Source organism: Culex quinquefasciatus, chromosome 3 (genome assembly GCF_015732765.1).
Source record: "Culex quinquefasciatus strain JHB chromosome 3, VPISU_Cqui_1.0_pri_paternal, whole genome shotgun sequence".
NCBI lineage: Eukaryota > Metazoa > Arthropoda > Insecta > Diptera > Culicidae > Culex > Culex quinquefasciatus.
The window spans coordinates 18,854,271-18,880,862 of record NC_051863.1 but is presented as its reverse complement, the minus strand read 5'-3'; the positions used below and the strand labels follow the sequence as shown (position 1 = coordinate 18,880,862).

At 34.1% G+C, this 26,592-nt stretch overlaps 1 protein-coding gene across 4 annotated transcripts in view; it reads right to left on the bottom strand.

The window, feature by feature from the left end:
- LOC6047519 (high affinity cGMP-specific 3',5'-cyclic phosphodiesterase 9A) overlaps nt 1–26,592 on the bottom strand; it is a 431,410-nt gene that overhangs the window by 381,437 nt on the left and 23,381 nt on the right. For 3 of the 4 annotated variants that reach the window (XM_038265185.1, XM_038265182.1, XM_038265183.1), the window contains exon 1: nt 2,983–3,750. The exons of the other annotated variant lie outside the window; for it this stretch is intronic. The gene's annotated coding sequence lies outside the window, so the exon portion shown is untranslated. Of the gene's footprint in view, nt 1–2,982; nt 3,751–26,592 lie in introns of those variants that run through there. 4 annotated transcript variants of the gene reach the window in all.

Sequence of the window (26,592 nt, the reverse complement as noted above, 5' to 3'; positions counted from 1 at the left end):
TTTTTTGAAAAGTGCTCTAAACGTCAAACTTTTCAAAAACCAAATACGGGAATCGATTCTCCAGACAATTTTACATAAAAGTCTCCATATTGACTACTGTCCTAAGTCCAATCCTTGTGAAGTTACAGCGGTTTTAAAAATTAAAATGTTGAAAAAATAGGTTTTTTGATGGTTTTTGACAATTTCTATGTGACAGACTTGATTTTTCAGTCTCGTAAATATTATTACCGGAGAGCTCGTCCAATTTCCCATATGTTTGTCTTTGACCATATTTCAATTGGATGTATGGGCTTACAGATATAAGCTAATTTACTATCCAGGTTACTATACTACACTGAAAAAATATGATGTTTTCAGTAGTGAGCAATGTAATTAGCTTATATCTGTAAGCTCATACAACCAATTGAAATGTGGTCAAACACAAACTTATGGGAAATTGGATGAGTTTTTCGGTAAAAATATTTACGAGACTGAAAAATCAAGTCTGTCATATAGAAATTGCCAAAAACTATCAAAAAACCTATTTTTTCAACATTTTTATTTTTTAAACCGCTGTAACTTCACAAGGATTGGGCTTAGGACAGTAGTCAACAATGAGACTTTTATGTAAAATTGTCTGGAGAATTGATTCCCGTATTTGGTTTTTGAAAATTATGACGTTTAGAGCACTTTTCAAAAAAACAGTTTCAGTAAATGATTTTTGTATTTTTTCAGGTGAGATGCGCCATCCTGCATTTTTCGTGAGCCTTTTTGCAACATCTTAGGCTATCTTCACAAAAATTTTGAACGAAAAAAAATCGTGGGCTCCCCCTCAAATTTGACTTTTAAACTTAAAAATCAAAAAATCTCATAAAAGTGGAGTGTTTTTTTCTTTCAGTGTATTTTTTTCGAAAAGCCCGTCAAATTTCCTACAAGTTTGTCTTTGACCACTTTTTGATACGATGCAACGGCTTCGAGATATAGCAATATTTAAATTACGAAATACAAAAATATTGAAAACACTTACGCCCTTCTCAAATGTCATTATCGTGTGGAACTGGCTCCATATACATAAAAATAGCTTATATAAGCGTAGGATAACATGTCTATAAAGTTTCATTGAAATCGGAGAGGGTCGAGAAAAAAGTACCTGAAAAATTCCTGTTTTGAGCTGGAATTGCTCACCCGCTGTAGATTTACAAGGATTCGGCTTAGGGCATTGGTCAATATGGAGACTTTTATGTAAAATTGTCTGAAGAATCGAATCCCGCGTTCGGTTTTGAACATTTTGACACATAGAGCACTTTAAAAAAAAACAGTTTCGGTAAATGATTTTTTTATTTTTTAAGGTCAGTAGTTCCATCCTGCATTTTTCATGAGCCTTTTTGTAACATCTTAGGCTATTTTCACAAAAACTTTGAACGAAAAAAAAAATCGTGGGCTCACCTTCAAATTTTACTTTTAAACTTAAAAATGAAAAAATCGCAAAAAGCAGCGTGTTTTTTTCTTTCAGTGTATTCAGTGTGACGATTGATACGATGCAACAGTTCGAGAAACAACGATATTTAAATTCCGTACAAATTTCATCGGATTTTTTTTCTGTAGGGTTGCCAATCTAATCCGAAAAACGCGTTTAGTAGATTTTTTAAACGTTCGATGAAATTTTCTCGAAAAATTGTCAAATTTTCACTTTTCTGATGATGGTAATATTGCATCTGGGAAGGGGTACTTCTTTTATGGCAGAAAAAATGTGTGTTATGTCACTTTTTCACTCTAAATTGAGGTAAAATTACATCATGAAATATTTGAACTTTCAAATTCAAATTTTCCAAATTTCCACATTTTATTACTGTGCATATAAATTGCGAACTTTGTACTAACTATTTATCAGCAGAAAACCCGCCTTACCTTATATAATGTATGTACATTATATACCAATGATCCTTATCTGAAATATTTTTATCGGACTCCTCGGGAAAGTTAGGTTTGAAACAAAACTTTCACAGCAAAAAATCCGATGGTAAAATCGCATGCAAAAGCATGCACATCACCTTCGTCAAAAGAAACACTTAATGTACATTTTTTTGCAAACACAAAAAAAGTTGCAACCGACGGGATTCAAACCCAGCACCAACGGTAAGGACCGGCGCCTTAGCCCACTTGGCCATCAGACCGATCAGACGCATAAATGAGCTTGACATTTCGGTCAAGTAAGTTTCCCATACTGATGGGCTACATATTTCAGGGTGTAAAATCATATAAAATTGCATAAAATAATGCAATATTTATTTTACAAACAGGCCTTTTACACGCAGCTGGATCACTACTATTTTAGCTGTGTTGTTTTTCGACGCATAGAATTTAATATAAAAAGACGAAGCGTTGTAAAAACAGCTTTCATTAGGAAGAATAATCTGTTGCAAAATATCGATACTGTGGTTCTTCAATTATCTGCAGCGATTCAGATCACTTATCACTTAAAATTAATCACTTAAAATCATTTTTGCCATTCCGTCATAAAACTACTTACTTTTCCTGTCATTCTTGAACGACGAAATAGTCTACTTTTCTGTACCAAAAAATCGGTGAACCTCGTTGGATAAATGTACGACTCGTGCTGAAAAAATCTTCTTTTTGCAACTTGTTGCATAAACTACTATTTCGTAAAGACCATTGCATAACCCTTCTTCACAAATGTTAGCAAAATGCCAACATTTTTATCAATTCTCAGCAAATACACCCAAGTTACGCACAACTTTTCCGAGGAAGTACGACAGCGCTTCCGCGCGAGCGAATAGTTTACTCAACAAAACTTCGACCATGTTCAAACAGCCAGTTTGAAAACACAGCAGTTTAGATATACTTGACAAAGAGTTTAGTTGCTCTCTCAAGTACCCTGGCCCGGTTGGCAGATAAGAAAGCTAGGCAAAATATTTTGCAATCGATTTTTTGTTTTTGCATTCGTCGAGCTTCTTGAAAAGTTTCCCCCAGGAGGACACTTACGTGTGCGCGCGATATTTGCTCGGGTTTGGCAAACAAATGTCCAACTTCCAGATGATGAATGTCCTCCTTCGTCACCAGTCGTCCTCAAGTATTGACCGCCCCACTTGATGCAATCAGATCAATCATTCACCTCCGACGGGTTGTGCTCCGTCCGTCCATTTGTGGCCACACTCCTCTTAATTCAATCAATTCTGACAACGCACTTCTTCGCGTCCCAATTGTGTGGTTCAACTGATTAAGCCTCAGCGCGGATTGCCGGGTTCGACCATTTCCGGAAAAACTCAATTAACATACACTGGACCACAATGTGTGTGTATTTTGTGTTTGGACTTCCCAAAATAAACAGAGCTCGTGATACCCCTTAATCCACTCAAACACCCGAATTAGGCCACACACAGCCGGAACTGCCCGTCTTCACCCAGAAATCCACCGTTCCGCAACGGAATCCATCCAAAGGACACACTTGTACCGATGTCCCTTTTCGATAAAATACACACCGAGGTCAATCCGGAAACCTCTCACAGTAGAACACACACACCAGCGCCGTGCCACTTGTTGTACCTCTTCCCTTCCCTCGCGGAGGGAGTTCACAACGGTCCAACGGTCCTGCCCCCCTGGTTCTTCCCTCAAAACGCGTCCCACGTGTCCCCCGCGCTCGCAACTTCCACCTCTCTCTCTCTCTTGTGGGCCTATCTTACAAACGGTGAACACCTCACATATTCCGCGGGTCGGCCGAGTTCCGGGCTGTGATCCTCGGCGGTCGAACGTTCGGTGGCAACTGAACCCCCTCGGTTGTCCAGAACGAAGAAACGGTCACCACGAACCCGCGCTTGAGACGCGCAAGCGCCTGCCCAAGGTCTTTTTCTGCTCTCTCAATCTAGTCAACCTTGCGTTTTGTCCAAGTCCATGTACAGGCGGGTAGAACTTTCGCGATGGTAGCGAACGAGAGAGAGGGAGTGAGAGAAAGCTTGGGACTTTCTCTCTGGCGCGCGCTGGAGGCGGGAGTTGGGAGAGAGAATGGGCGAATACGAGAGGGAGAGAGTGGGTTTCACTTTCCGGGGTGTTCCCAGCAACAGCTGAGACAGCAGCAGTGGAGACGCGGTTGATTAACAGCTGGAGCGCGCGCGAAACGCGTGTGAAGGATGGTGCGACTCCACTGAAAGGGTGTAGTTTGCAGGGAGAGAAAATAAACGTAAAAATTTAGTGAGCCAAATAAAAATCATTTGCGAAAAAAAGACCCGGAACATGATCCTGGGTATGATCCATTCTCGATTTCATTCGGTACTCAGAGCTCAAACTGCATGAATTTTCTTGAAGATTCCTTTCAGATACAATATTTGAAGAATTTTCTTATAATTTGATGAAATCTAAATTTTCTAGGCTTCCGAAAACGTCAAAAATTAGACAAAAAATGGCCGTATTGTTGGCTAAAACTTCATTAAATTGTTATTTTTTAAACCGAAACTTATTCTGTTAGTCTTCAAATGCTTAAAAACGCAATTTCTGATAGATTTATATGACTGCCAATACGAACTGTACATGATATTTCAGAAAATAATGCTTTATTTATTTTGCACAAAGGCCTTTTACAAGATGTTTTTTTTTTTTTTTTTGCTGATTAGGTCGTTGCAAATATTTTTTGACCAAGGTTTCAAAATTTGGATGAAGATGCTTTAAAGCAACCCGAGGTCCAATCTTCAATGTCTCTTAGACAATTTCATAGAAAATTTTCCGAACTTTTAAAAAAAAATATTTTTAGAGATGGTCACTATTTTAAAAATTGAAAAACTGCAAATATTTCGCTAAAATCAAACTTTCGGTGGCTATATCTCGAAAACAGAGCCCTTTATCAAAAAATCTGTACAGTACTTTTCGATTGGAAATTCAATTTTACATAAAAAAAATACGTCAAATTTATTTTTGCTGAAATTTCGATTTTTTTCCAAAAATCACTATTATTTTCAAAAATTCATAACTCGGCTGCAGATTTTTTGACCATGTTTCTCTATGGCTCAAAAGTTGCGGGTTTTTATCCTCTAAAACATATCAAAAAATCTCGAAAATAAAAAAATACGGATTTTTGAAATTGAGTTTTTGTTAAAAATATGATAAAAAAAATCCGCAATTTTTTATCCGTGTAGTCCTCAACAATACCTACAACTTTGCCGAAGACACCAAATTGATCAGAAAATTCATTCAAAAGTTACAGCTGTTTAAATTATGACGTACCATTTTTGTATGGACAGCAGACAAAATTGTATGGAGGCTTGTATGGGTGAACCAATGACACAAAATAGCTTCTTTGGTCATAGGGAAGGTCCGCACAAAGTTTGAGTCGAATCAAAAATTACAACAAAAAAATGGTCGAAATCAGCCAATTTTGTAGAGAGTTGTTCTCATATAAATTCAAAATGTTTTTAAAGGAGTTCAACGCAGGAAAATGTATTCTAACTGGTTTTCAGTTGATTTAACATTCATTTTGATTATTTAGTTTTTCGAAAAAATATTTTTTTTGCCCCCTAATTTTTCGGGCTATCTTTGAAGGGAGGGGGGCACATAAACTTTGAAAAATATTTGCAAGGGCTTTAGGCCGCCCCCCCCCCCCTTTAAAATCGGTCCAAAAAATCATACATTTTAATGTAATAACAACATTTTTTTAAAATACTCAACATTTGCACAAAATTACGTATTTTCAAAAAATACTCAAGATTTCAGTTTAATGCAATATGGGTATCAAAAAAACGGGGATTTTTCATACATTTGGAATGTAATAACAATATTTTCACAAAACTACGTATTTTCGAAAAGAATACTCAAAATTTAGTTTTTCACAATATGGGTATCAAATGATTGGAATTTTTTCAAACATTTCGAATGTAATTACAACCTTTTTTTAAAGTACTTTTAAAAAATTCACCAAACTATTTTTTTATGACTTTTTGTTCACTCAAAATTTCTGTTCAGTAACAAATGATCGGATTTTTTTCAAACATGTAATAAATTTTGAAACTTTGAAATTTTAAAGTATTTTCAAAAAAGGTTGTTATTACATTCGAAATGTATGAGCAGTTCTCTAGGATTTCGGTCATTCGATTTTTTTTGTATTTTTTAATCCGACTGAAACTTTTTTGGTGCCTTCGGTATGCCCAAAGAAGCCATTTTGCATCATTAGTTTGTCCATATAATTTTCCATACAATTGGCAGCTGTCCATAAAAATGATGTATGAAAATTCAAAATCTGTATCTTTGAAGGAATTTTTGATCGATTTGGTGTCTTCGGCAAAGTTGTAGGTATGGATACGGACTACACTGGAAAAATAATACGGTAAAAAAATTTGGTGATTTTTATTTAACTTTATCACTAAAACTTGATTTACAAAAACACTATTTTTAATTTTTTTATTTGATATGTTTTAGAAGGCATAAAATGCCAACTTTCAGAAATTTCAGGTTGTGCAAAATACGACCGAGTTATGAATTTTTAATCAATACTGATTTTTCAAAAATCGAAATTTTGGTCGTAAAATTTTCAACTTCATTTTCGATGTAAAATCAAATTTGCAATCAAAAGTACTTTACTGAAATTTTGATAAAGTGCACCGTTTTCGTTATAGCCATATTTAAGTGACTTTTTGAAAATAGTCGCAGTTTTCATTTTTAAATTAGTGCACATGTTTGCCCAGTTTTGAAAAATATTTTGAAAAGCTGAGAAAATTCACTATATTTTGCTTATTTGGACTTTGTTGATACGACCTTTAGTTGCTGAGATATTGCAATGCAAAGGTTTAAAAACAGGAAAATTGATGTTTTCTGTTTCACCCAAACAACCCACCATTTTCTATCGTCAATATCTCAGCAACTAATGGTCCAATTTTCAATGTTAATATATGAAACATTTGTGAAATTTTCCGATCTCTTCGAAAAATATTTTGGAATTTTCAAATCAAGACTAACATTTCACAAAGGCCAAACATTCAATATTACGCCCTTTTAAAATGTTTGTCTTGATTTGAAAATTCCAAAAATATTTTTTCGAAAAGATCGGAAAATTTCACAATTGTTTCATATATTAACATTGAAAATCGGACCATTAGTTGCTGAGATATTGACGATAGAAAATGGTGGGTTGTTTGGGTGAAACTTAGAAAACATCAATTTTCCTGTTTTAAAACCTTTGCATTGCAATATCTCAGCAACTAAAGGTCGTATCAACATAGTCCGAATAAGCAAAATATAGAGAATTTTCTCAGCTTTTCAAAAATATTTTTTTCAAAACTGGGCAAACATGTGCACTAATTTAAAAAAATGAAAAACTGCGATTATTTTCAAAAAAGTCACTTAAATATGGCTATAACTTGAAAACGGTGCACTTTATCAAAATTTTAGTAAAGTACTTTTGATTGCAAATTTGATTTTACATCGAAAAATGAAGTTGAAAATTTTTACGACCAAAATTTCGATTTTTGAAAAATCAGTATTGATTAAAAATTCATAACTCGGTCAGTGATTTTTGCACAACCTGGAAATTTCTGAAAAGTTGGCATTTTATGTCTTCTAAAACATATCAAAAATAAAAAATTAAAAATAGTGTTTTTTTGTAAATCAAGTTTTAGTGATAAAAAGTTAAATAAAAAAGTCACCAAATTTTTTTTTACCGTGTATTATTTTTTCAAGTGTAGTCCGTATCCATACCTACAACTTTGCCGAAGACACCAAATCGATCAAAAAATTCCTTCAAAAGATACAGATTTTTGAATTTTCATACATCATTTTTGTATGGACAGCTGCCGAATTTGTATGGAAAATTATATGGACAGACTAATGATGCAAAATGGCTTCTTTGGGCATACCGAAGGCACCAAAAAAGTTTCAGCCGGATTAAAAAATACAAAAATTAAAATTGAAGAAAAAAGACCGATTTCGTAGAGAATTGCTCGTATACAAAAATTCCAATCATTTGATACCCATATTGTGACAAACTGAAACATTGAGTATTTTTTCGAAAATAAGGCCGTTGCAAATATTTTTTGAACTTTATGTCCCTCGACTCTGACCAAAGCCGAGGGGGAGGCGAAAAAATAAAAAAGTATGAAAATTGAAATTACGAGCCGTGGTTTCAACATTTAAATGAAAAAAAGTGTTTTCAAATGCATTATACATCTGTCCAGTTGTTTTGCCATCATTAGTTTCCAAAATATCTAAGTTTTGACAAAAATTTCATTTTTTGAGAAAAATAATTTTTTTTGCGGTGCGGAATTTCATAAAAATGCAAAACATTTTTAAACAAGCCCAATCATGCCCAATATGATTATCAATGCAGAAAAGTGCATTTTAAATTGTTTTCAGTTAATTAGACATAAACTTTGAAAAATATTTGCAACGGCCTAAGTAGGTTTGTGATTTTTCATTTTGCATTTTCAAAAAATGTTGTTATTACATTCGAAATGTATAAAAAAACCAATCGATTGTTATCCATATTGTGAAAAATTAAAATTTTGTGTTTTTAAAAAATACGTAGTTTTGTGAAAAAATAGTATTTTTTTTTTAAATTGTTATAATTTACGAAATGTATGAAAAAAATCTCGATCGTTTGATACCCATATTGTAAAAAATTAAAATTTTGAGTATTTTTTTCAAAAATTCGTAGTTTTGTGATTTTTTCAGTATTTTCCCAAAAATTATTACATTTGAAATGTATGAAAAATCCCGATCATTTGATACCAATATTGCAGTAAGAATAATTTGGAGTATTTTTTCGAGAAACATTGCATTTTCAAAATACAGGAAATATACGTATTTTTGTGAATATTTACATAAGTGCAATCGATTGCTGTCATAATCTTGATTCCAAAAGACTATATGTTTTATGTTAGTATGATTTTTCATACGATTATAGCCAATGTCTCCCATATAGCCAAAATTCCATAAGCTCTTTGCTTCAGTTAAGCACTGGGCCGTGCTTAACCGAGGCAGCTGAACGAATCAAAACCGGGGCAGTGCAACACCAAGCGTGCAAAACCGGGGCTTGACTGTAGTTTGTTTATTCACTGTGATACATCTTTGATATCAGAAAAAATATGTAATTTCACCTCTAAAAATGTTTAATTTTACCACTTTTCTGGTGTAATGCCACTCTTTCAGTCTAAATTGAGGTAAAGAATTTCAAGTTATTTGTGATTATGTTAAAATAGAAAAATCATATCTTAAGAATGAAATAAAATGAAAAGTTATGAAATAAATTACTGTAAACAAATATTTCTGATTTTTTCTTCTAAAACGTTCCCCAGTGAACAAACAAACTGAGTACACGGAAGTTGTTGATTTGATTTGGACATTCAATCCTTCAAGTTTCAGTTTTTGGTCGATTTGGAGTGGAAACAGTCGGAAAGAACAAGATTACTTTAACAATATCGACAATTTTGTACCGAGAGCTTCTTAAGCAATTGCACAGAAAATATTGTCGAAACATGAAACAGAAATTTGTATTTTCAAAAAGAAGCAATGGGTGACTTTTTTTAAATAACAAAACACATTTATCTTACAAATTAGCCTTTTCAAGGCAAAAGTTGTCAAAAAACACTATTATTTTATTTTTATTCATTTGTATTCAACTTTTGTTTTATTTTGAGCTGAAACTACGCTCCCAACAATCAACTTTCATTACATTTATTTAATTTCATGTAAATATAAGATTATTTATTCCAAAGCACGTTTTCTGTATCACATAACAATGAAGCAAAACATAAACCAAACATTTGAAAATGTATGCAATAAACCTGGGAGCAACCCTCGAAAATAAATTACACAGCATCATAAATAACCTTCCTCCTGAACCCCTCCAAACATTCAAATTTAGAATTTCAAATAAACTGGCAAATACAAAATGCAAATTAGTGAAAACATTACAGCCAGTACTACGCTGTATTTTCATCATTTACATGTAAATCGCTGGATTTATAAAGTAAACAACTTTGATAACTGAAAAAAAACATTTACGGACATTTTTTAAAAAGAAACTATTTCTTCAAACTTCAATGCCTCACTCTCAACATTGTGGTCATACCACAAGCAGGCTCCAAATGTGCACCCTCATCATTCATTTTCGCCTACAAAACGAAGCCAATCTGCACAATCAGCTGAACTAGCCGATAGCAACGCGTTCTAAACTTTTCCACGAAAAGCCAAACATAAATGAGGCAAGATTAAGAGTGCACACACAGAACGCAACCGAGTAGGAAGAAGAACTCGAACACGCCTTCACAATGATCGAACTAATCCGACGAGCAAACAACACTCACACACGTATGCACCCTCAACAGCAAAGTGATTGGCGAAGCTACAAGAATGAAATTGTACACCCAAACGGAACAGCTGTGACGAGCAATGTTCTGAGCATTGCTGTCAAAATTAACCTTCCTTCAACCAGTAGGTGTTGACAATCTCAAACAACAACGTTTTAAGAGACTGTGATTGCTTCTTGCTTCTCTATCGATCGCTAGCATTGTTAGCATAGAGGTAGAAGGAGTGGTTTGGAAATCAAAAAGTCGCGGTTCAATTCTCGGTTAAGATCATCTTTTTTTAAAAGTTCAATTCAATTAATTGCAGTACACATGCAATTCACTTAAAACCCTAAACAAATAAATCATCCAAACGGCTTCCCGGGGGCCAACTTTGCTCCATATTGCTTATAGTTTCATAATTTTGAAATTAATTTCCGCCCATTTCCGGTGGATGCCCACCTCTTTAGCAGCCGGAGATCAGGTGCATAAATCATGCCGCAAAACTTTCCGGTAAGCGATAGAGCAAGGCGAGAGAGAGAGAGTGAGATAGAGATAGAGTGAGAGCGGTTGCACAAAACAATTTATGACATTCCGAAGCGGAAGGAGCTTATTGCGTTAGTCTGTCCGTCCTGTTCTGCTCAATGGACTCGTGATGGAAGTAATTTTAAACCAGTAATGTGACAGTTTGTAGCAAACAACAATGTGACCAGTTCCAAGGACCATTGCCATTGAAGCACAAAATAAAACATGTATTTTTATTTTATTTTTCGATGTAATTTTACATCAATCAACAGAACAAGCAAAAAGACAAAAAAGACAAAAAAGACAAAAAAGACAAAAAAGACAAAAAAGACAAAAAAGACAAAAAAGACAAAAAAGACAAAAAAGACAAAAAAGACAAAAAAGACAAAAAAGACAAAAAAGACAAAAAAGACAAAAAAGACAAAAAAGACAAAAAGACAAAAAGACAAAAAGACAAAAAGACAAAAAGACAAAAAGACAAAAAGACAAAAAGACAAAAAGACAAAAAGACAAAAAGACAAAAAGACAAAAAGACAAAAAGACAAAAAGACAAAAAGACAAAAAGACAAAAAGACAAAAAGACAAAAAGACAAAAAGACAAAAAGACAAAAAGACAAAAAGACAAAAAGACAAAAAGACAAAAAGACAAAAAGACAAAAAGACAAAAAGACAAAAAGACAAAAAGACAAAAAGACAAAAAGACAAAAAGACAAAAAGACAAAAAGACAAAAAGACAAAAAGACAAAAAGACAAAAAGACAAAAAGACAAAAAGACAAAAAGACAAAAAGACAAAAAGACAAAAAGACAAAAAGACAAAAAGACAAAAAGACAAAAAGACAAAAAGACAAAAAGACAAAAAGACAAAAAGACAAAAAGACAAAAAGACAAAAAGACAAAAATACAAAAAGACAAAAAGACAAAAAGACAAAAAGACAAAAACAAAAAGACAAAAAGACAAAAAGACAAAAAGACAAAAAGACAAAAAGACAAAAAGACAAAAAGACAAAAAGACAAAAAGACAAAAAGACAAAAAGACAAAAAGACAAAAAGACAAAAAGACAAAAAGACAAAAAGACAAAAAGACAAAAAGACAAAAAGACAAAAAGACAAAAAGACAAAAAGGACAAAAAGACAAAAAGACAAAAAGACAAAAAGACAAAAAGACAAAAAGACAAAAAGACAAAAAGACAAAAAAGACAAAAAAGACAAAAAAGACAAAAAAGACAAAAAAGACAAAAAAGACAAAAAAGACAAAAAAGACAAAAAAGACAAAAAAGACAAAAAAGACAAAAAACAAAATAGACAGGAAAGCAAAAAAAAAAAACAAAACATAAAAAACAGAAACTGAACAGAAATTTAAAAAAAAAACCTCCTAAAAGTTTATACCAAGCTGTTTTCTTCAACAAGAAAATAAAAACACAATTCCCTAACAATTGCACAAAAACTTGCACTTTCCAACATTAAGCAGATTTGCGGTACAGCAACAAAGAGAAAGCATCAACTTTTGAAACTTTTACTGAAAACTTGCGCAGACCAAAAAACACCCACTCCTATCAACAACCAAGGTCGCCCAGGTCCGCCTCAATGTGTCGTTCAAACTTTTCATCCCCTTTCCAGTTCATTCAGCACTAACTTTTTTCTTTTCTATTCACTGGCCACCTCTTGGCGTGCACGCTCCGAGTGGTGTAAAAATAGCACGTTGGAAATGTTATAAAACTGACACTATGCGAATTGCGGAAAACTTTAACGCCCGAGTGACTGGTGTGCCAAGAAAAATAGCGAAATAAACGAGATTGAAAAATGACTTCTCATTGAAGTTTCCACCTGGGGAATGCTACTTATAGTTGGTTCAGCATTGGAATCATGCTGTTGGAAGAAAAGAATGGAATTATTTTTAAGATTTAGTCTTACTTCAATCGGAAATGATTTACCATTCGATTAAGAATAACGATACGTTCGAGAAGGTGTTTAAATTGTGCGCCTTTAACAGCTGTTCCCACCGTCGTTCAAATAGCAATCAAATCAAATTTGTTATCGGGACACACATGTGTCACAGCAATGTGTGCCGCGCTACTGCCATGCCGATGCTCGAAAACAGAAATCGAGTGTGAGTTTTTAACATCAATCAAAACCGATTGGCCACGATTCTGTTACACCCAAAACGGAAATCGAATCGAAAAATCATTAAAAGAATCATTGAATCATTGAATCATTGAATGAGTGAGTGAGTGAGTGAGTGAGTGAGCGAGTGAGTGAGTGATTGTATGATTGAGTGAGTGAGTGATTGAGTGATTGAGTGATTGAGTGATTGAGTGATTGAGTGATTGAGTGATTGAGTGATTGAGCGATTGAGTGATTCAGTGATTCAGTGATTCAGTGATTCAGTGATTCAGTGATTCAGTGATTCAGTGATTCAGTGATTCAGTGATTCAGTGATTCAGTGATTCAGTGATTCAGTGATTCAGTGATTCAGTGATTCAGTGATTCAGTGATTCAGTGATTCAGTGATTCAGTGATTCAGTGATTCAGTGATTCAGTGATTCAGTGATTCAGTGATTCAGTGATTGAGTGATTGAGTGAACGAGTGATTTAGCGGAATTGAGGAATACTCATTGAATAACAACTGATAGAAGTCTCTTATTTGGGTGTGAAAAAGTGAAAAAATATTGTGAAAAATGCGTGAATCATTGATTTCTCAGAAACTCAACAGTTTAGTGCATGAACGTATCCGGAATGACAGCAGTACTTTTAGAGTGCGTTATCTTAAAATTGTTTTTTGAAATAAAAAACGATGGAGAAGAATTTAATTTTGACAATTCTTCGATTTAGATTTGGATTAGCTTAAAAAGATTGAGTTAAATCAAAGTTTTTAAACAAATTATCATTATTGATCGTTCTTTCTTACAATAACACGTAAATTTCCTACCCACTTACCCATGACGTACACGCCGGCATCCCGTGCCAAAATTTCAAGTTAAACACGTATAAAGCGACACTAATTAACGGTGTCTATTCAACCGAAGAGGTGCCAAATCGAACCCCTTAAATCTAGGGTAAGTCCTCCCGAGTTGGACAGCTAAAAAAAAACAGGTGAAATAATTTTCATTCAAATGAAACTTGCACTTAGTCTTTGAAAATATTCATTCGATTCAAACCAATAATAGGTGACATTACCCAGGAATCATCACACACGAGCGAGCATGAAATTGTATCATATCATTAGGTTCTCTCAAGCAAGTGTGGCGCGTAAAGTGATTCAGCCAATATTGAAAAGTTTCTTCTTGTGACAATTTCTTTAAGCTTCCGCTTAAATTTGGTGAAATCAAAACAAAATCACATTTTAATTTATTAAATATCAACCTGAAGCTAACAGTAAAAATCATTGCAAAATTAAAAGAAATCTTACGAGCAAAAAAATCCCTCAACTTTAATCCAATTTCCCGGCTGCAGTCGATTAAACGATGACCAGCGCGCCGCCGCCTCCGCCATTAAAATCGCCGCCATCTTTATTGGCAGTGTCGCCAGTATTGGAGAAATTTTTCCACTCTCACCCAGACTCTTTATGATTCTTTTTTTTTTCTTTCTATTTTTCCCCAGCCCGGTCGTTGGTCGTCCAGATCAATCAACCGTGCCACGCAGTCATTAACATAGATAATTGCAACTGCTGCTGGTGCTGTGATAATCTCTTCTTTTTTTTCATTTCCACGGCAACACGGACTTGACAGTGTTGTTGGTGTCACCCTGGGTGACGTTGTTTGTGAACTGTTTTGAATGAGTACAGCAGTGAGGAGGGAGCAAAAAGTCACTTTGTGTCTTTAGTTCGGCCTTATCATTTTGGGAAATATTTTAACACTTTGATGGACAGATTCTCTGATCGATTTGGTGTCTTCGAAAAAGATTTTTATCATCAAAACTGTTTAGGATAAAAAAGGCCGAAAAAACAATTTATAATTTTACTTACAAGCATAAGCTACAAAAATAGCTACATATTTAAACATTTGAATACATTATTAATTCAACCGCGATTCTCCAGAAATTCTTCGCCGGCGTGCCTTCCAATCAACTGTGATGTAAGAAAGGCTTCATCCATTAAAACGATTTGACATCATATGCCCTAAAATATATTCGTCGGCGTGCCTTCCGATCATCGATGATATAGAAAGGACTTAACCAAACAATACGACTTGCTTGTGTCAACAAAATTTGGACCGTTTTTATTAAAAACTACATAAAGAAAACAAAACAAAAAGAACTTACAGAACAAAAAGAAGTTACTTGTGACAATGAACGGCCATGATCAATGACGACCAACTTTTTCAAAACTTTTTTCCGTAAAATCGCGATAACTGGTGATGTGCATAAGCAAACCCCTTATGTCTATATATCAAAATTTTTGTAATTGTCTGCTCTACAACTTTGTAGAACATTGTTACACTCTAAAAAATAAACCTGCAAAGTTAAAAAAACACGAAATTTTAAAATGATTTTTTTTGTTCTAAATGAAAAAAATAACTCTTCGAGGTCAATAAAGATTCTAAAAGTACATAAAATTTCCCATAAAATGACAGGTTCCAAAAATTTTTACAGTCGAGTAACGGAAAATGGGAGAATTTTTAAAACTTTTTTAGCGTTTTTTTCGATGAAAAATACGTTTTTTTCGGAATTCTGAGTACGCCATCAAATCGGGCGTCTAATTTTACATAAAAGTCCCTTTGACACAAAATTTCTATCTCATCACAGGCTGCAAAATATTGCAAAACACCTCTTTTTTCGCATGTTCAAAAATGGAAGGGGTCGTACCGCCCCACCGTCACGAGATATCAAAAAACGGACCTAGGATTCGTGATCAGGGACAAAAGTTACCCCTTAGGACAAAGTTTCACGCAAATCGAAGAGAGGTTTGGGCAACTGCTGTGTGAGTTGGCGGAGAAATACCCACATGTAGGTAACCCCTTATCTTTTTTTAAAAAAAATGTAAGGAAAAAAACTATTTCTTCATAAAACTTTTTATCACCAAAACATAAATTCCGATACTTTTATTCAAAAATTTTGTAAAGATATACAGGAGCAATTCTCTGAGATTTGGGTCATTCGGTTTTTTTTTGTATTTTTCAATCCGGCTGAAACATTTTTGATGCCTTTGGTTAGTTGGTCCATATAATTTTCCATACAAATTTGGCAGCTGCACAGAAAAAAAAATGTGAATTTACTCGACACGGAAAAAATGAATCACATGTAAACTCATTTGATGAAAACTTGAGATTCGACGTAAACGGTTGAATCACACGTAAAATTATGGTTTAACGTATAATTTGTTGCAAATTTACATCAAATTGCATTTCAATTTAAAAGTTGAATGACGTGCAAAAGTGTTACATCATAAATGATGTAAATTTCGGAAATATTTTTTTGTGTGTGTCCATACAAAAATGATTTATGAAAATTCCAAAATCTGTAACGTTTGAAGGAATTTATTGATCGATTTGGTGTCTTCGGCAAAGTTGTAGGTTTGGATACGGACTAAACAGACAAAAAATGATACACGGCAAAAAAATTGAATTTTTAATTTAACTTTTTGTCACTAAAACTTGATTTGCAAAAAAAAACACCATTTTTATTTTTTTGATTTCTGATATGTTTTAGGGGACATCAAATGACGACATTTCAGAAATTTTCTGAATGTGCAAAACATTTTTGACCGAGTTATGATTTTTTTAATCAATTCTGATTTTTTTCAACAAATCAAAATATGAGTCGAAAACAATATTTTATATTTTTTATAAACAAGACTAACATTTCAAAAGGGCTTAATATTGAATAATTGACCCTTTTAAAATGTTAGCCCTGATTAAAAAAAGAAAATATTGTTTCCGGAAAGATCGGAAAATTTCACGAGTGTTTCATAATTTAACATAAGTCCCGACCGTGTGGATCAATCGGACCGCGCACTGGACTAACAATCCAGAGGTCGCCGGTTCGAATCCCGCGGCGGGCGCTCTAAAATTCTTTGTGTAAATATGGGTATTCGGCGCCGTCGCTCCGTGCCATACTTTCATACACTTAGGAGCCCAGGGCGGCGAAGTCCTTGTAGATTAAAAGGAAGACACTAGTGGTTGGTACTAGCAATGGTGGCCGACAGCTATAAAGTCAACTTCGTTTTTTCATAATTTAACATTGTAAATCGGACCATTAGTTGCTTAGATATCAACATTAGAAAATGGGGGTTTGTTTGGGTGAGACTTGGAAATCATCAATTTTCCTGTTTTTAAACCTTTGCATGGCAATATCTCAGCAACTGAGGGTCGTATCAACAAAGTTCAAAAAAGCAAAATATTGAGAATTTTCTCAGCTTTTCAAAAATATGTTTTCCAAAAGTGGGCAAACATGTGCACTAATTTTAAAAATGAAAACAGCGACTATTTTCAAAAAAAAATTAAAAAACTTGGAAACGGCGCACTTTATCAAAATTTCCCTAAAGTACTTTTTGATTGCAAATTTGATTTTAGATCGAAAAATAAAGATGAAAAATTTTGCGACCGATATTTCGATTTTTTGAAAAAAAACATTATTGATTAAACAATTCATAACTCGGTCAAAGATTTTTTACACATTCTGGAAAATTCTGAAAAGTGGGCCGAGGTCCGTTTTTTTTTTTTTGACGGAGGTGCGGTACGACCCCTTTTATTTTTGAGCATGCGAAAAAGAGGTGTTTTTAAATAATTAACAGCCTGAAACGGTTGATGGCGTACTGAAAATTCCGGAACAAACGTAGTTTTCATCGAAAAAACAATAAAAAAGTATTAAAAACTCTGTAATTTTTCGTTACTCAACTGTACTTTTTTTTAACGTGTCATTTTAAGGGAAATTTCATGTACTTTTCGAATCTACATTAACCCAGAAGGGTCATTTTTTCATTTAGAACAAAAAAAAATATTTCAAAATTTCGCGTTTTTTCTTACTTTGCAGGGTTATTTTTTAGAGTGTATTAATGTTCTACAATGTTGTAAAGCAGAAAATTACAAAAAAATGGGATATAAACTTTTTTTTCGTAAAATCGCGATAACTCGTAATGGTTACAGCAAACCCCTTATGTTTATACATCATTTCTATGTAATTGTCTGCTCTACAACTTTGTTGAACATTGTTACACTCTAAAAAATAACACTGCAATGTTAGAAAAAACACGAAAATTTATAATGAAAATTTATGTTCTACATGAAAAAATTACCCTTCTGGGTCAATGTAGATTCAAAAAGTACATTAAATTTCCCATAAAATTACATGTTTCAAAAATTTTCAAAGTTGAGTAACAGAAAATGGAAGAGTCTTAAAAACTTTTTTGGAGTTTTTTTCGATGAAAATTACGTTTTTTTCGGAATTTTCAGTACGCCATCAAATTGGGCGTACAATTTTACATAAAAGTCTTTTTGACACCAAATTTCTATCTCATCACCGTTTCTAACTGCAAATTATAAAAAAACACCTCTTTTTTCGCATGTTCAAAAATTTAAGGGGTGGTACCGCCCCTCCGTCACGAGATATTAAAAAAATCGGACCTCGAATTCGTGATCAGGGACAAAAGTTACCACTTAGGACAAAGTTTCACGCAAATCGAAGAGGGGTAGGGCAACTTTTCCAGATTTCGTGTGAGTTGGTAGAAAATTACCCAAATTTAATTAAACAAAAATAGCACAAATAAATTTATTCCGCTGAAAAGCAATGTCAAAAAAACAAAAAGTCCAACGCAATAATCCGAGTAGAGCTGACCAAAAAGCATTTTTTTTCGATTGAATTATCGGCAACTATTCGATGAGCTTTTTCTTTGAGCAACTAATTGAATTTTTAAAATAGCACAACCGAGTCTCTCTCGCTTGACAACGGAAAATGCCGAACCCATATAAAAAAGCACACACACTCACATCCTTTCTCACGATCGTGGGGGGAAAAAAGGCACCGGAAAAAATAAAATACGACATTTAATTACACGTAATTAAATACCCCAGCCTGGGTGGGAAGGCTATCACTTTGTGCCAGGATTTTTCATTATCCTGTGTGTGGATGTGTTTTTTTTTTCTGCTGCCCACTTGCCTTTTCCATGCATGTTTTTTTCTCCATTCACTAAAGTTGGAGAAAATCGAGTTTATGCGCTCTGCATCAGAACCCACAAAAACACTTGTTGCGCGAATCGGAAAGAGCAATAATGTAATTAAAATCGCTAAAATGGTTGCCACATTGTTTTAAACCAACAATGGGTAGGCAGATTCCATTTAAATAACGACATTTGTTTCACCAAAATCTAAAAATAAGAATAAAACAAATTGAGTCAAACGTTAAATTTACATCCTGCAATCAGCACCATGTAAATATAGTGCATCCCCTTAGGAAGGTTGCATCCTGCACCAAAACTCATTTCCAAATTCATTCTCAGTATGGCAACCAAAACCCAGGATTGGAATTGGTTGGAGTCGGTCAGGAGCAAACACCTGTCCCGGAATGCAATCCGACACTCTCTAGAGGAGTAGGCAAATTTGCCACTTCCATCTAGTAACTGGCAAAAAACAACCACAAACAATTTAAGGTCCGATCCGGGGGCACCGTGGAAAAAAGTGTAATATTACATGTATTTTGATGTAATTTTACCTCAGTTTGATGTAAAAAGTTTTTTTTTCTTCTTTACAAATTCCTGATGTAATTTTATCATGATTTTTAACTGTTTTTTTTCAGAACCAAACCCCGGATCGATGCGTTTTGTGATTGGGAATTTCGAACTTTCAGATAGAGAGTACAGCGCCTGCCGGATGGTCAAACTCAATTTGATAAAGCTGGCTCTATGGCACTCGAGCAACTCGATGCTGATACGTGCAATCCGTACGAATTTGCTGAACATCGTTAGAACGCACTGTTGGAAATATCTTCACCGAAAAGTTTAAAATCGAAATATATTTTTTCCAGTGTAACAAAAACACCAGAGTAGAGATTGGGTAGAATTGGATTTTCGCAAAACCAAACCCATCTAGAGCAGCTTGAGTTGTATGCCTCTGTGTGTCACTATTTGCTGTTGCTTTTCAGAACAGCACCAGCATACTAAATTTGCATAACAACGCCTACGCAATTGGTTGAACGTTTTGCGGTTGAGGCCGGAATTAGTTGTGACTACAGTGGAAATAGATTAATTGAGCAAATGGTGCAATTTCGTGAGCTTTATTGTGCTGTTATCAAATTCTTCAATATGATTCATTTTTTTTGCAGAATTATTTATGATTTAAAAAAATGACAAAAAAAAATCCTCTGTAAACTGTAAACTGAGCCTCACTTAACTTAACCATGCTAGATACTTTTGCGTAGGACCAATATTAATTGTCGTGCTCGGCAATGCATCGCAACATAATTCTCCTTGCACTAATCTCTGTTTCCCAACAGCGGCATGAAAAACTGAATCAATTTCTCACTCGGTAAACTTACACACAGATTCCCTGAGCTCTTGGTACAAGAAACCGGAGTAGTTTTGTAGAATTTCGTATTTTTTCGAGATTTTTAATTTATTAATTTTTATTTGAATGATACTTTTATCTTATAAAAAAATTTAAAAAAATAGATACACGGAAAAAAAACTCGAATTTTTCAGTTGACTCTATATTGCTAAAAGATGAATTCTCAAACAACGTTTATTTTTGAAAAATTTTGATGTGATTTAGGGGTGTAAAAGGGCATCTTTTGCACTAAAGTTAAGGATGGTGTCAAATCTGGCAATCGAAAATATTGTCAAACAAAATTTAAACAAATATTTGAAACGTAAACATTAGTTTGCATTTGCAAATGACTCTTTTTTGATAAATTGCACCGATTTCAACGGTCATTAGACGTTCTACCGAGATTCCGATCATCTCTCCCATGAGCGCATTCAAATGACTCCCGTCACCACGCAGCAAACACAAGGAAGAGAGCGAGACGAAAAACGAGAGAAAGAGCACGTTTGTCTCGTTCGGGCGGCTGCTTGAGTGGTGCTCATTTTCGTTCGTTTCGTCTTTGTGTTTGCGTTCACCGTTTTCACTGACAGAAAATTCTATCAAATATCGAGCCGTCCCATGCAGTGACAGATCTAGAGGTGGGAAAAACCGCTCTTTTTAAAGAGCCGCTCATTTTCGTTCGCTCTTTAAAAAGAGCCGCTCTTTTGAACGGCTCTTTCGCTCTTTTTCAAAATTTGGATCAAAAGGGTTTTTTCAAGAATCGTGTGATTTTATAAATTATTGCATATTGGACTTTTATAAAATAGGCCGCGTTTTCAAAATATCGAAGTATTGATGAACTTTTTTTTAAGCCGAAATTTTTTTTTGCATTACTGTGCAAGGGAATTTCACAAAAATTCATAATATTTTCGATCGATTCCAAAATGCTTTTTAATTTGTTTTCAGTTGATAAGACTTCTATTTCCATTAAAATTTTGAAGTTTTTTAAAAAAAATTAATTAGCCCCCTGATTGTTCGGACCGATTTTGAAGGGGAGGGGTGACATAAACATTGAAAAATTTTTGTAACGGTCATATTTGATAAAAAAAATAAAGCTGGAAACGAGAAGATGCCCTTGCAAACCATAGGTCTTGGTGGACCCTATATCAAGATTTCTACTCAAAACTAAACATTCGAGAAATTGAATTGCATACAAAATTGAATCTAGGATGCTGGAAAAATTGCTATTAATTTTGAAATTACGTTTATTTCTGCAAGAATTGAACTAATGCTGATATTTTATTTGGAGAAAATGTTTTTGAACTCTTCTCTACATTCTGATTATATAGATAAAGTCTATAATCGCTAAATTTTAATCAGACAAAATGATTATTTTTTTCCAAAATCTCTCAAATATTCAGTAGATTTTTGGTACTATTTGACAAATTATGATATTTGAAATGCTCATATTTGTATTCCGGTATAACTTCAATGTACACTCAGTTGTACAATGAAAAGTTTATTTAATTTTGCTTAGAAAATCATTTACTTTTGGGATTAATTTTTATAAGCATTGGAATTTTTGAATTTACATTTTAAATTCTCAAAAACAAATTTAATACTATTTTTTTTTTGGGAATTAGATAAAATATATTCTTAGCAAAAATCATGCCATATCGAAACGGTTCTTTCAAAAGACTGGAGTTTAAAAAAGAACCGCGTTTCTTTTTTTGTGAGCCACGGTTCGTTCGCTCTTTTCAGTGAACCGGCTCTTTGAGCGGTTCGCTCTTTTTTTGCCCACCTCTAGTTGAGATAAAGCTTTTTAATGTTAAAGCAACATGCTTTTACGAAATTTTCTGTTCTTTTTCATATTTTTTTAGAATTATAAAAATCTAGCCTAACCCTTTCAAAAATTCAAACTTGATTCTAAAATTATTAAAACAAAATATAGAAAACAGTAGAAAATTTCATAAGAGATTAAATTCTTAAGCTTAACCAGTAGATATCCGAGATATCGTCTATTCCACAAACTATAAAATCTATTCCACAAACCAAAGCCGTAAATGATGCAAAACTTCAAGGCATCATTCTAATATATCATCCTGCAAAAATAATTGACATGGTTAAGTCCTACGGGACACCGGAGCCGGTTCCAGTTGGACACCAATCGACATCAGCTCAGTGAACCGTTTCCAGTTGGAACCTGTTCCGGTGCCCGATGGTCTTGACCATGTCATGTATCTATACAGGATGATGTATTAGGATGATGCCTTGAAGTTTTGCATCATTTTCGGCTTTGTTTTGTGGAATAGATTTTGTTATATTGACCAAAAACCCAAATAGAAGGCCGAGGTACCCCAACGGAATCCGGAATATGTCCGTTAAAAGTGGACCATACACAGCAAATAAAGTAGTAATCCAGCTGCGTGTAAAAGGCCTGGGTGTAAAATAAATTTTGCATTATTCTATGAAATTCTGTGTAATATTACACCATGAAATATGTAGCCCATCAGTATGGGAAACCTACTTTATCGAAATGTCAAGCTCACATATACGTTTATCCTTTCCATTTTTTATCGGTCTGATGGCCGAGCGGGCTAATGCGCCAGTCCTTACTGTAGGTGCTTGGTTTGAGTCCCGTCTGTTGCAACTTTTTTTTGTGTTTACAAAAATTGTACATGCAGCGTGTAATATTAAGTGTCTTTTTTGACGAAGGTGATGTGCATGCTTTTGCATGCGATTTTACCATCGATTTTTTTGCTGTGTATTTGTCCCTCATCTGACAGTTTAAAATATAGATAAATCTGGATCTTTTGCAATAAGAAGCATCCAAATTGGTCAATTCTACCAAAAGTTATAAAATTTTTAAGACAAAAATAGGGGTCAAATGACTACCCGTGTGTTTGAGTGTTAGTAGGTTTTCCCATGAAAATTATCATACAAAATTGAAATGCTTTGCGGAAAGCCAAATTTTGAGGGGTTGTTTTGGGGCCTAATTATGATCAGAAAATAGCTATTGGATTTTTTTTTACATTTCTTGAAATTTTCCACACAAACGTCAAGCGCAACTAGTACGTCCATCCCGGGAATTCCCGGAACGAAAATCCCGGGATTTTTCCAAAACCGGGAATTTTCGATTCCCGGGATTTTTTATAATTTGTCCCGAGAATTCCCGAAATTGAAAAAAAATCAAATTTTGGGCCGGAAATATATTAAAATTTGTATTTGGCATATATCAGCAATAATTTGGCTTATTAGTGAAAATTGTTAAATTTGAGTTTACAGATTCACAAAATTCCTAGTGCTTTAAATATTTTTTATTTAAATATCTCTCTATATTTTTAAAAGACTGGTTATTACATTTATGAATATAAATAATTTTAAAAATTGGAAAAAAATATTTAAACTATTCAGACTTAAGTCCCGGTTTTCCCTAGTTGACCAAAGCAGAATAAAAAACAAAATGTATAAATTTTTAATATGTTTTTAAGTTATTACAAAAAAATTATTAAATCCACTTGAAAGATGATCACTCCTGAAAGTTTCATGAAGATATTTCATTATTAAACAGAGTAAGAGACGATTTAAGCACAAAATTTTGCCATGCGTTAAGCAAACTGTCAAACTTTGTGAACATTTTTTTTTTCTAGAGATAGGATGGACCAAATTGGCTGAAATTGGGGAGAAGACTCACAAGACCTCCCGTGTGTATGACTTTGCCCGATTTTTGAATTTTTCATTTTTGAAAAATGCAAGAATCAAAAGCCTTCTACTGCCCCTGTTCGCATAAATGTCCCATATGCATTTTCATCGTTTTTGAGTTATTTATGCAGTTTTGTTCAAAATCGTGTGCTCTTCCGAAAGAGCCTATAACATCCAGTACTTTGTTCTAGAAATCCGGAGGAAATCCAGTTTTTTCGCGAAAATTTAACACGTAGCCTTATATGTGGGACAAACTTCAAATGCGTTTTTCTCAGCTTGCTGTTTTTGCATATGGGACATTTATGCGAACATGGGCAGTCTAGCTTTTATATGAAAAACATAACAATATTTTTATCTTATTTAAAAATTAAATATTTTTAATATCGGCCTTCGTCAGGCACACGGAACCAGTTAAACGAGTGTTCACCAAAATTATGAGCCGATTTGGTCAAAGCAGTGTTGAGAAATCGTGGCACCTATTTTTTTTTAACTGCCAACTTCAAATTGTTTTATCTCGGCAATGGTACAACCAAAAGTTTTCAAATTTATTTTGTTGATAGATGAAAATAAATATTTTAATATCTTGAATTTTGATTTAAAATTGATTTAAAAAAGTTTAAATATGTTCTCGTACCAAACTCTGACATTTATGCCGATTTATATTTATTTAACCCCTTAAGCTATTTAAAAACTGTTGTCTAAGTTCAGATTGAAGTGTAGATTATCACCAATTAATATAATCAATAAATAAATAAAATGAAAATATAAATTTTATGACTGTTTATGGATCCTGGGAATTCCCGGGATTTCAAAAATATTTTTACCGTTTCCCGGGAAATTCAAAACCCGGGAAAATTGTACGCCCTAAGCGCAACCCACTCACCTGTAGATTCAGAACTGTATTGCTGTTTGAACATTCGTGTTCAAACTCAATCCAATTCAACGAATCATCTTTGCGGTTAACTTCACGCAGTAGGCCTGGCCGTTTTAACGTTTGTGATGTTTCAATGCAATCTATTTCAAGGGTTTTAGATTAGATTAGATTAGAAACGTCAAGCGCAAACCACCCCCAAAGGTATGTTTGGTCGAATTTTTTGTTGAATATTTACTGTTTGGCAAAGAGTATTATATTTTTTCAACTTTAATTCATGTGAGAAAAAAATTATAAAAACAATATTTTTTAATGAGAGTATAACAATATTAAATAGGTTTGAGAATACACAACCTCTTACATGATATACGTTCTTTTCAGAACAATTGATCATCAATTAAGTGAGTAAATCTAATTTTTCAGCTCGGGTGTCATTTGCAACCATTTGTTTCATTTCTAACGCCCAAGAAATGTTAATCCTCTGCCACTTAATCATCCCACACGGTCGGGGCGGCAAGTGTTTACCTAATCGCTCGTGTCCACTTGTTTCATCAGGGACCACTATTGTTGTCAATACAAGTGGGTGCGATTAGTCAGTTAAGTGCGTCACCATCCATTGCAACGGGTGGAGCTAATTTACTTTCTCATTTTTTTCTCAAACAACCCCCCTCGCTGGGAAAACCTGTTCAAACTCTGTACTCTGTATTCTGAGCTGTGTGAGGATATTTGTAATAAGATACAATGTATTCACAATGAAATTTGCAAAATGGTTAAAAACATTTTTTTCTCAATCATCTCTCCCGAGACAATTAACAAAAGTAATTTTTCAAAAATTGGCACTTTCTTGGCTCCCAAAGGTAAATAAAATAACTTTCCACAAAGTAGAAATCTGCTGAAGGGTTGCAACTGTCGAGGAAAATTTTGTCAGCCAGAGTTCACGTTTAGATTATTTCTGGACCATGGCGCGGGATTGTTTACTTTGGATCGGACGCAAGTCCCGGGTTTGCCGCCTTTAATCTCCACCAAGGTGGCGGTGGCCACCGCAGAAAAGACGGTTCCGCGCGAGGGTCGTAAATCGCGCGCTCGCGGAAATCGCCCAGAGCATGGCCAAAGGTGTGTTCGTGCATCGTGAGTTTTGTTTATTTTGGTGCAACCCCTAATGGGTACGGTTTGTGACGTGCGAAAGGTTGACACGATTTGGACCGTTAAATTCAGCGGGGAGGATTATTTTCTGCGATTTAATTCAATTGACAGAGATTTAACTCGATTGCGCACCTAAATCGTCGTGATCGTGATATCTTGTCGCACGTGCATTTTTGTAATAAATTGATTCTAGGACGCCATTTTGTGCAGCTTTTAATGCCTCCCGGGCAGACGGTAATAACAAAATTAATAATATTTCAATAACAAATCCTGTTAAAATAACAAAAAATGTTATTAATTTATCCTGAAGTTCAACTTCAAGAAGAAAAAATAATAACAGTTTCTGATAAAATAAAAAAATTTGGTATTGAAGCGATATTATATTGAAAATGTTTAATAACACGTTAATAAGAGGAAATGTTCCCGGGCAGACGGTAATAACAAAATTCATTCCATTTCAATAACAAATTCTGTTAAAATAACAGAAAGTCTTATGGAATCTTCCTGAAAAATCCATTTTTGCATAAGGGTTTAATAACAGTTTATGTTATCATAACAAAATTTGTTTTTGGTCTGATATTGGTTGAAAGCCAAAACAACTTTGGAATAACATTTTTTGTTATGGAGGAATATCGCCAACTGTTA